An 11,582-nucleotide genomic window follows, 5' to 3' on the forward strand; every position below is an offset into this window, starting at 1 on the left:
CTAATAATCATAACAATTAGTTAACTCTTAATCATAATAACTTATTTAAATTTATTAAAATAATTTAAGAATTTTTTTAAATATTATATCTTATTATTTTTATATTATTAGAGAATAATTAGATGAGTAATGATTAAAAATCTAGATTTCATAAAATTATCAAAGAATTTTGATGTTACTCATAATAAACGGAAATACATTTATATTGTTTTGAGTTGATCTTAATCTAGTAAGTAGTCGTTTATTATACTAAAATTTTGTGATTATGATAATAACATATTAAAACTTTTGTAATAATTCGATAAATAAAATCATTGCCTATATTTAAAAAAGTCAAAACAGTTTATTTTTGTTCAATTCAACATTTTTTTCATATTTTTTTAAAAAAGGTTTTCATAATTATATTGAATTGACAATTGAATTAAATTAGTATAAATTCGTATCTTGTTGTTGTGTTGTATACAAAATTATCATATTTAGGTTAAATCTATCATATGAAAAATAAGTTATTTTATAGATTTAAACATGTTTATTGGAATATAGTCAAAATTAATCACAAACCAATGAAACTATAGAAATATCAATGAATTTTATTAGTCAAATTCAACGATTGATTGGTTTATTATTATTTTATTAATTTTTATTTTAAAGGTTTCTTATTTTTTACATTAAAAATGATTATTTTACATTGTTATTCATTCACATTAATCCAATTCAAACATCAAGTCAAAATAATAAGGAGATAAAAAATAATATCATAATATGTAAAAATAAATAAATTTTAGAAAATTTGATTAAACTCATATATTTTGAGACTCTTTAATGTAATATTTCTCCTAATTTATTAATAAAATATTTATCAAAGAAACTCTTCTATAGTCACGCGCTTAGTATAAGGTATTCTGCTTAGAATTTTGTCTTGAAATAGAAGAATCTGACCCCACACACACACAGGCAATGCGATTTGATTGGTTTGTGTAACTAAATCGGATTCGGCTGTGTCCGTTTTCCACTTTGACATGGGGAGAGAGCCGGTTGACCGTAGGATAAAAGGCCAAGTCAGTTTTATTTTGACGGCCAAGATCATGTCACGTCATTGATAAAACTTAATACGCAAACGCCTCAGTCTTACTTCCACTTGTTTTTCTCTCTTTTGTCCCCGAACTTCTTTTGTGTTTCTTCAAAAATATCTCCTCAATATTTTTAATTTTTTTTTTGCATTTTTGTAAAACCAAATTAAATTCGATTAATCAGTTAATTCAATTAAAATAAAAATTCGGTCGATTTGATTATTTTTTTCAGCAAGTTTGTTTAATTTGATTAAGAGAATTTTTTTAACCGATTTAATTGAATGCATTCACTTAAATATCTCCTCAATTTTTTATTTTTTATTTAATTATATATTTTTTAAGTTTGTTTCCTCTTGATTAAGTTGATGAGGAATTTTTCTATAAAATTGGTGAAAGAACTTAGTTCTTGAAACAAATCTTAAAGAGACATTTTATTTTATTTTATTTTTGTTTTAGAATGAATGATGAAGAGCTTTTTTTATAATATTTTTATTTAGAAATGATTATAAATTGAGATGATTGAAAATAATTATGATGATTTCTGTCGCCTAAGAGAATTGTTGTTTTTACATGAACAAAAACATTTGCAAATTTTGATAGTTTTAATAATTTATATTCATATGTTTTTTTTTCTTATCGTGTAAATATAAGATATTAATAATTATATGAATAAATACAAACACGATATAATTAATTAAACATATGCACGATATAGCACGATTAATATTTTTATTAACAAATTGAATTAAGTTTTATACAACAAGACAATTGACAATTCATTTAAACATGATTCACCTATTTAAATTTGCATTAACCGAGTTATACACATCAATTAATATAAGTCGATACAATAACTTGATTAATCAAATGGAACTTACAAATGTTAAGAAAGTTTAATTCCTTTAAGACTCTTAAGTTGTCGTGTCATGTAAACAGGTAAGTTACTTTTTTTTACCATACTTGAATCTATTTAATTAAGAAAATATTCAAACCCTATTAAAACTCAAATAAAATTACAAAATATTGTTCAAAACCGAACTCTAATAATATAACACTATTCACTAATTATCCAAATCTGTTAAATGCTCGATTAAATAACTCAAATAATAACTAAAATAACTAAAAATCATATAAAAATAATTTTATATTTATTAGTTTACCAAAAAAGAAGTAGATTAAGATAGTAAAAGTTGTTTTAAAGGTTAGAAAGATTAAAATTTGAATCTCATAAATTATAAATTCTTGAAACATTATATATAATATTACTATTTATATAATCGAGTTTAAGTTTAGGGCATCTTAAGAGTGATACTCTAAACCGTGTCAAGTGTTAAAAAACATTATCCAAATTCGTCTCATAACCGAATATAAAGTACCCAAACTTTATAGTATCGGATGGAATGCCCATATAACAACAACCCATTTACATTTATAATCTTAAACATGTAAACATGATTAACACACAACACACAATATGTTAGAACACCAAACTGAAAACTTAGAAATTGGCGTCAAGGCGTGTATCAATACCACTGTCCTTAAGGTTTTATTCGCCTCCACTTGTAGTGTGCAAAAGAGTTATTGACGTATAAACCTTAAAGATACAATGAAGCCCAATGATTGATAACATTTTGCACTGACGAAATCAATCCACTGAGCACTCACCGGAGTATAATAAGATTATCAAACTTCTATAGTATTTTTCTGCAGGAAAATAGTATAAAAGAAAACTTGAGAAATTTGATAAAGGAAGGAAAGTTTTTGTTTTTCTGATGTACGTTTTGTTAGATAAAGGGAGTCTCTTTTATAAGCATAAATGCCTATTCCCAACAGACATTGTTTGTGTCTGTTTCAAAGAGTTGCTTCCTGTTGGTCTTTTCCAACAGACGTAACTCTTTTTCTTATTCTCTCTTTTTATTTTTTATTTTATTTATTTATTTTTATTTTTACTTTCAATAGACATAACCCTTCTTTTAATTTAATTTCCAACAGTCACAATTTTTCTTTTTATTAAGATATTAAATCATTCTTTTATTTGAAAATATCCAACAATCCCCCACCATTTTCAAATTAATTCAAATTTTCGATAATCTTGTAAATCAATTGCATAAATGAAGGTGTCTTCCGGTTGAACCTTCACTTAGTGAAAACATATTAAAGTTAACCGAAATTGCATGGTAGACTATGCTTTGAACCAATTATTCTATTTGGTTAACCGAATACATCTCACACAACGATTTCAATACCAATGAATGCACAGTATCTGGCGACACTTTTATGGCCAAGCGTCTATATATTTTTTTCATGAGTGCTGTTAGAGCCAAGCTCTTGAACTCCTAGAAACGGTCACACTTCACACTCACATAGGTAGATCCCATGAATGCCTTCGTAACTAAAGCATTCTAACAAATTATGTTATGGGTCTATTAAGATATATAACTCATCCTTTCCTTACCATTACGAGTACCTAGCACTTCACTTAGGATGAAATATATTTGTATTATAGTGCTAGTAGTCACATATAAATGATGTACTTTGTCTCATTGAACTCAAGACTTGACGTTATACCAAGTATTGAGTTGAGTTTCTACCATTAGTGACTTTTAATTTATAAGCTTGAGCCCCATCCCTTTTAAGATCTTATTTACAAGATCTCTAGCAAGATTTTTTGTTAAAGGATCCGCCAAGTTTTCATTAGACCTCACAAAAGTTATAGTGATCATTCCATTAGTAATTAATTGTCGAACATAGCTATGTCTTAATCCAATATGTCTAGACTTTCCATTATACACTTGGCTATATGCTTTTGCTAGAGTTGCTTCACCATCACAGCGGATAGAAATTGGAGAAATTGGTTTAGGCCATAAAGGCACACCATAGAGTAAATTTCTTAACCATTCAGCTTTTTTGGTGGCAGCAGCCAGTGTAATAAATTCGACTGCCATGGTAGAATCAGTTATACATGTTTGTTTCTTGGACCCCCAAGAAATGGCACCCCCACTAAGCATGAAGATCCATCCGCTTGTAAAAGCATAATCTTCTAAACTTGTAATCTAACTAGCATCTAAATATCCTTATAGTACTGATGGATATCCATTATAGTAAAGTCCATAATTAATTGTTTTCTTTAAATATCTTAGTACTCGATTTATGGTTTGCCAATGCAAAGTACCTGGATTACTTATATATCTACTTAACTTTCCAACAGCAAATGCTATATCTGGCCTTGTACATGTCATTGCATACATCAAGCAACCACTTACTCTTGCATATTGTAATTGATCAACAGCCCTACCAGCATTAGGTACTGATTTAATTTGAGGATCCATGGGTGTAGATGCTGGTATACAATTAGTAAGATTAAACTTTTCAAGCACTTTTTCAATGTAGTACGATTGAGATAAAGTTATGTTATTTTCATCTCGAAATATTTTAATTCCTAAAATGACATCTGCTACACCCATATCTTTCATTGCAAAGTTTTTTAACAAAAACTTCTTTGTCTCCTCGACTTGTTCCAAATCCGTACCAAAAGTTGGCATATCATCCACATATAAGCAAATTATAACACCTTTATCATTTTGAAATTTGCTATATATGCACTTGTCAGATTCATTTATGTTGTAGCCATTAGCTAAAACAATTTCATCAAATTTTTTATGCCATTGTTTTGGTGCTTGTTTAAGCCCATACCATGATTTGATAAGTTTACAAACGTTATGCTCTTGTCCTGAAACAACAAACCCTTCTGGTTGTTCCATGTAGACTTCCTCTTCTAATTCACCTTTTAAAAATACTGTTTTGACATCTATTTGGTGAATTACCAACTTATAAATTGATGCAAGGGAGATTAGAAGTCTAATTGTAGCAATTCTTGCTGCTGGAGCATAAGTATCAAAGTAGTTAATCCCTTGCTTTTGCATAAAGCCTTTGGCTACTAATCTTGCTTTGAATTTGTCTATGGTTCCATCTACTTTCGTTTTCTTTTTGAAATCCATTTACAACCTATTAGTTTGGAACCTGGTGGAAGATCAACCAAAATCCAAGTATTATTTCCCATTATTGAGTCCATCTTATCATTGATTGCTTCCTTCCAAAATACAGAATCTTGAGACTTCATTGCCTCATCATATGTAACAGGGTTTGATTCTAAATTAAAACAATAAGGAATCTTATTGTCAATATTTTCTCCTATTCCTTCTACAAGGAACATATAAAAGTCTGGACCAAAATCTTTTACTGTTCTAGCCCTTTTGCATCTCTTTATTTCTGGTCTAGATTCATCATTATCTTCATTTTGTTCCAATGGAATGACATTTGACTGAATGGATTGTAATGGCTGTAATTGTCTTAAAACATATTTGAATCTATTTTCATCAAATATTGCATCTCTTGATTCAATAACAGTATTGACAAGAATTGAATCATTTGGTTCAATTATCATGAACCTATATGTTTTACTATGTTGTGCATATCCTATGAATATGCATTATATTCCTCTTTCACCCAATTTCTTTCTTTTGGGTTCCAGAATTTTAATTATAGCTCTACATCCTCAAACCTTCATATAACTAAGGTTTGGTTTCCTTTTCTTCCATTGCTCATATGAGGTCATTTTAGTTTCCTTTATAGGAATTCTATTTAATATATGACAAGCTATTAACAAAGCTTCTCCCCAAAAACCTTTTCAAAGACCTGAATATGATAACATAGCATTTACCATTTCGGTCAAGACCCTATTCTTCCTTTTTGCTACACATTATGTTGTGGTGTGTAAGGTGTTAAAATGTGATGGATTGTTCTAGTGGAGGCAAAATAACTTGGACTATAATATTCTCCACCTCTATCCGATCTTAAACACTTGATAAAAGATTCACATTGTAATTCAACTTCTGATTTATAAACCTCAAATTTATCAAGTACTTCATCTTTAAAATGCAACAAATATACATAGTAATATCTAGAGAAATCATCAATGAATGTGACAAAATATTTCTTTCCAGCTAATGTCGGTGTACTATGCATATCACACACATCACTATGTATTAATTCAAGTAATTTGATATTTCTTTTAACTTTAGGAAAAGGATTTCTAGTTATTTTTGTTAGCATGCATGTATTGCATTTATCAATACTTGGATTGAATTTTGAAATTAAGTCTATTTTATACATGTCATCCAATCTTCTATAATTTAAATGTCCTAATTTATAATGCCATAAATAAGAAGATTCAACCATATAAGCAGAAACATCCACTTTATTCTTATTATTATTAACAATATTTAATTTAAACATTCCATCACACATGTAACCTTTCCCAACAAAAATTTTCCTTTTGGATAGAATGAATTTATCTACCTCAAATACAAGCTTGAAACCAAACTTATTTAATAGACTTCCAGACACTAATTTTTTCCTAACTTCTGGAGCATAGAATACATCTTTCAAAGTTAAAGTTTTTTCAGAAGTGAATTCAAGTTCAACAGTCCCTTTGCCTTTAATCATTGCTATAGAAGAATTTCCCATGTATAGGAAATTTTCACACTCACTTGATACGAAATTCTTGAAAAGACTCTTATCATTGCATACATGTTTTGTTGCTCCAGAATCAACCCACCAGGCATCATTTTCTTCAAGCACATTGATTTCAGAAATCATGGCTATAAAATTTTTAGAAGCTTTTCTTTTTGAAGAATTATTTTTCTTCTTCAATAATCGACATTCATTCTTGAAATGTCTTGGTTTTTCACAATAGAAACATGTGCTTTTATTTTGTCTTTTGAATTTCGGACCATTAGCAATCTGCTTGAACTTTTTTTTGGCAGGTTTAGTGGTCTGTCCTTCCTCCACAACATGTACTTTGACTTCACCAGAAACATCAACTTGTTATTGTTTCCTGTATTCCTTTTCAATTTGAAGATGATGTGCCAAAGCCTCAAGAGTTATTTATTCTTTTTTGTGTTTCAGACTTCTTTTAGAGTCTTTCCATGATGGACGAAGTTTGTCTATAATGGAGGATACAATTATAGTTTCATCCATTTTCATTTTATATTGTTTGAACTGATTAAACATTCTTTCAATTTCTCATAGTTGTTCTATAACAGAACGCCCATCAACCATTTGATAATTAATAAAGCGACTAACTAGAAATTTCTTACTTGTTGCATCTTCTGTCATGTACCTGGCTTCCAGTTTGTCATATAATTCTTTCGCAGTAGCCTCATTCTGATATGTGTCAAATAAGCCATCAGCCAAACCATTCAAGATGTGACCTTTGCACATATAAATGACATTTTCCCATTTTTGCCTTTCTTTCGTTGCAGCAACAAACTCATTTTCTTCTTCTTCTGCTCTAGGTATAGTCAAAACATAGACAACTTTCAAGGTTGATAGTAGGAAATGCATCTTTTTTTGCCATCTTAGAAAGTTGCCACCATCAAACCGGTCCAATTTTACAAAGTTAGAAGCCAATTCTCTTAGTGTCTCACTTGCAGCAGCCGTTGTTGAAACGGAATAAAACCTTAAGATTGTTAGAACACCAAACTGAAAACTTAGAAATTGGCTTCAAAACGTGTATCAATACCACTGTCCTTAAGGTTTTATTCGCCCCCACTTGTAGTGTGCAAAAGAGTTACCGGCGTATAAACCTTAAAGATATAATGAAGCCCAATGATTGACGACGTTTTGCACTGACGAAATCAATCTACTGAGCACTCACCGAAGTATAACAAGATTATCAAACTTCTATAGTATTTTTCTGCAACAAAAATAATATAAAAGAAAACTTGAGAAATTTGAAAAAGGAAGGAAAGTTTTTGTTTTTCTGATGTACGTTCTGTTGAATAAAGGGAATCTCTTTTATAAACATAAATGTATGTTCCCAACAGACACTGTTTGTGTTTGTTTCAAAGAGTTACTTCTTATTGGTCTTTTTCAACAAATGTAACTCTTTTTTTATTCTCTCATTTTTATTTTTTATTTTATTTATTTTTATTTTTATTTTTAACAGATATAACCTTTCTTTTAATTTAATTTCTAATGGTCACAATTTTTCCTTTTATTAAGATATGAAATCATATCTTTTATTTGAAAATATCCAACACAATAACTCTAAATTCAAAACAATTTAATATTGTGTCACTTTTAATATCATATTATCGAATCAAATCCAAAATTGTCCAATCTAAATTTTGGTAAAGGACGAGTGATAAAAAAGGTGAAAGGGTGTTTTACTAATGGATTGTTCATTATGTGGTTTGCTATAACTGCCAATGGAGGATCCAATCACATACATCTGTCCTTTCCCACGTAGCTGTCTAAAATTCGTTTGTTGTTGGATTGCCTGAAAATTAAATTAGTACAATCGAAAACCTTGGATCAAGATTAGTGTCATTAGATTAGGCAGCAACCATTGATGCTCTGTTTGGCGTCACTCCTAAGATTAGTGTGTCCTTGGATAGTGCGCCGTGTTCGTTCCCTCCTTGGACAGCACAGGACCAACACAAAGGAAAAGACAAAGAGCCCAGACGAAAAACAATGTTCTTGTTTTACACTTTGAAGACCATACACCTTCACTTCGCTTCTTCAGATGTCGCAAGTCCCGAGTCAATCAATTAACGGTCTAACCCAAAGTTTCACACTTTTACTTACTCTCCCGTTGGTTAATATTTTAATTTCTTTATTTTTTTTTATTTAAAAATAAAAAATTAAGAAACACTTTTAGATATTAAATGGAGACCTAATACTTTTAAATTTTCATAAATTATTTAAAAAAATTAAATAAAATTTTATTCTTATAAAAATTAAAATATCATTTGTTATTTTTTATACCTCATTAAATTGACATGATGAATGAAAATATCATGTGACCTTGTCATCATGTCACATCATCATTCACTATGACATGTTAGTATTATATGATATAAAAATAATAAGTAACAACAATTAATCAATTGTTAGTAATAAAAGACTATTTGATCAAAATAAAAATATAAGAGTTTGATTAAATATAATAAAAAAATAAGATTTATTTGAATTTTTTTAAATAGTTTATGAATTTTTTTATATATTATGTCTAAAAATCAAAATTCTTTTGGAAAGATTTTATACAAAATATATAATCTTTTTAGACGAAATAATGCATTATTATACATTAATATATAAAGACTGATTATACTATAATTGGTATTAGGTTTTAAATCTTTATCCAGTTTAAATCAATTATCATGCCGCTCTTTACCCTTTCCTTTTATTTTCTAATAATTCTTTTAAAAATAGTAAATAGTAAAAAATAACTAATTAAAGAATTTCCCAAACAGAGTATTAAAAAAGACATTTTGCAAATACAAGTACAAATCTAAATATGAGATTTGAGATATCTCAATCTTTGTCGATAAGGTTAAGATTGAGAGGTGACTCTTGTATTCTATGTAATAATTTGCCTTAGGTAACACTTAGCTTCTATACTTCAAGTTGGCACTTATTTTGATATTAATTGTGGAAATTAAGTAAAACTGAACTTACAATTCCTCCTCACAAGTTTTTCTTCCAATGGACATTGCTTTCAATGACAATTTGTTGTTCGTTGTGTGTACGTAAACGATGAAGATGATCATATTAAAATAGTAATTAAAGAAATTTTATATTAATGTTTGAGATATTCTAAACATATAAATATAAGAATGAAAAATGAATGCTTGCATTATCTCTCACACTTCTTTGTCATCGCTGGGTCAATGACACCTTTTCTATTAAATTAACATCGTCCAACTTTATAGTGCATGATTAAATACTAAAATCTTTTCTTTTATCATTGATGACAAATAATCTATTCCTCAATCCTCACATGTTTCATAAGAGAGATAAAAAAAAAAAAGGAATAGCCAAGGTCAAAAGAAAAAAAAAAAGAATAAATAAAAAATAAACATATGACTAGCTAGGATGACAGCCAGTTTTTGATTATAGTATTTTCAAAAGTTTAATTAAAAATGAACCCAACATGGCTTTAGAACTTTCCTTGATGTTGCATGCACTTGATCATGGGAATTATTTAATTCAAAAGAAGAGTACTCAATGAACAAACCCTAATATAATTTTAGGTTTTGGCTGCAACACCTTTAATTTAGTCAAAAACAGTGAACCCATAGTAATAACCATTTCATATTTCATGTTCTTTCTTTACTTTTGATTAATTAATTAATTTGGATGTAAACTTTGGTGATCTTCAAAATGGGCATAGTTAAATTGGACATCACTTAATTTTTTTTTTTTATATAGAAAGACTTGGAATTTAAAACCTCCTTGTTTATCATGAAGGGTATTTTTTATTGACCTTGCACTTTTGTTTTTATTATTTGTCTTTCTTGACAACAAAAATGAACAATGCCTAAAAAATATAAAAAAATTAAGTGTTTGGGATTATTATCGTCAAAAAAAATAATTATAACAAAATTAAATGACGTATAGAAAAATAAATAAAATTGAGTTGAATGTATGCGTGTAATTATTTTCTTTTTTAATAAACAATCATATTTAACAGTAAAAATAAGAAATGGGCCTATTTTTAGGATTGATAACAAACTCATTGCAATTGAAGGCTTTGACCATTAATTTTATTTTATTTGGCATTACATTTGTAACCAAATGAAGTTATTGTGATAAGATATAACTCCAAATGTAATGCCAAATAAAGCTTTTCTACTGATGAAAAATAATAGTACAAAAAATCATAGATGCAATATAATTTTAATTATTTAAGGTCCAGTTTAGTATTACAATTGCAACTAAAGTTCAATACAATCAAGATTATGATTTTATGCATTATTGTTACGAGCACATTAATTAAATTTTTTTTACTATATTTTCAACAATTATATATTTAATAATAAACACATATTGTGCAAAGACTTACCAAAATTTTATATTGACATTCAATCTAAGTTTTTGTAATTTTATTTTAAGTCAAATAAGTTTTTTCAAAATATAATGCGAATATAGAATGTAAATAATGTTATATAATTATATCATCATGTCTCATGAACATATCATATTATCATTAAGTAACACATATCAACATACAATATCAATTTCATGCGATATAAAATTATAAATTATGTTTTGATTATAATAATTAATCAACTATTAATTGTAAAAGTTTATTTTTTATTCAAAATAAATAAATATATTCATATGAGACAAAGTCAACTTAAGGCTTGAGAAAAAGATGAGATTTACCGGAACATTCGATAACAAATTCCTTCCACTTCAGCATGATGTGTCCTTTTAAGAATGTTCCGAGTTGTGGGAGAGTGACTGTTGGGGGCAACTCCTCCCTTTGCTTATCGTGTTCGGCGACATGTTGCCCACGTGTCAAAATGTAAAAAGACCACAATACCCCTCTCTACCAAGATGCCACCCGATGTGATCAGGATCCATAGAGAGAATCACCGAAATCCCAGAGCTTCCTATAAATAAAGAACGTTCCATTTCATGTTTGATTTTAGTTAAAAGAAA

This window comes from Theobroma cacao, chromosome 3 (genome assembly GCF_053813885.1).
Source record: "Theobroma cacao isolate CCN51 chromosome 3, ASM5381388v1, whole genome shotgun sequence".
NCBI lineage: Eukaryota > Viridiplantae > Streptophyta > Magnoliopsida > Malvales > Malvaceae > Theobroma > Theobroma cacao.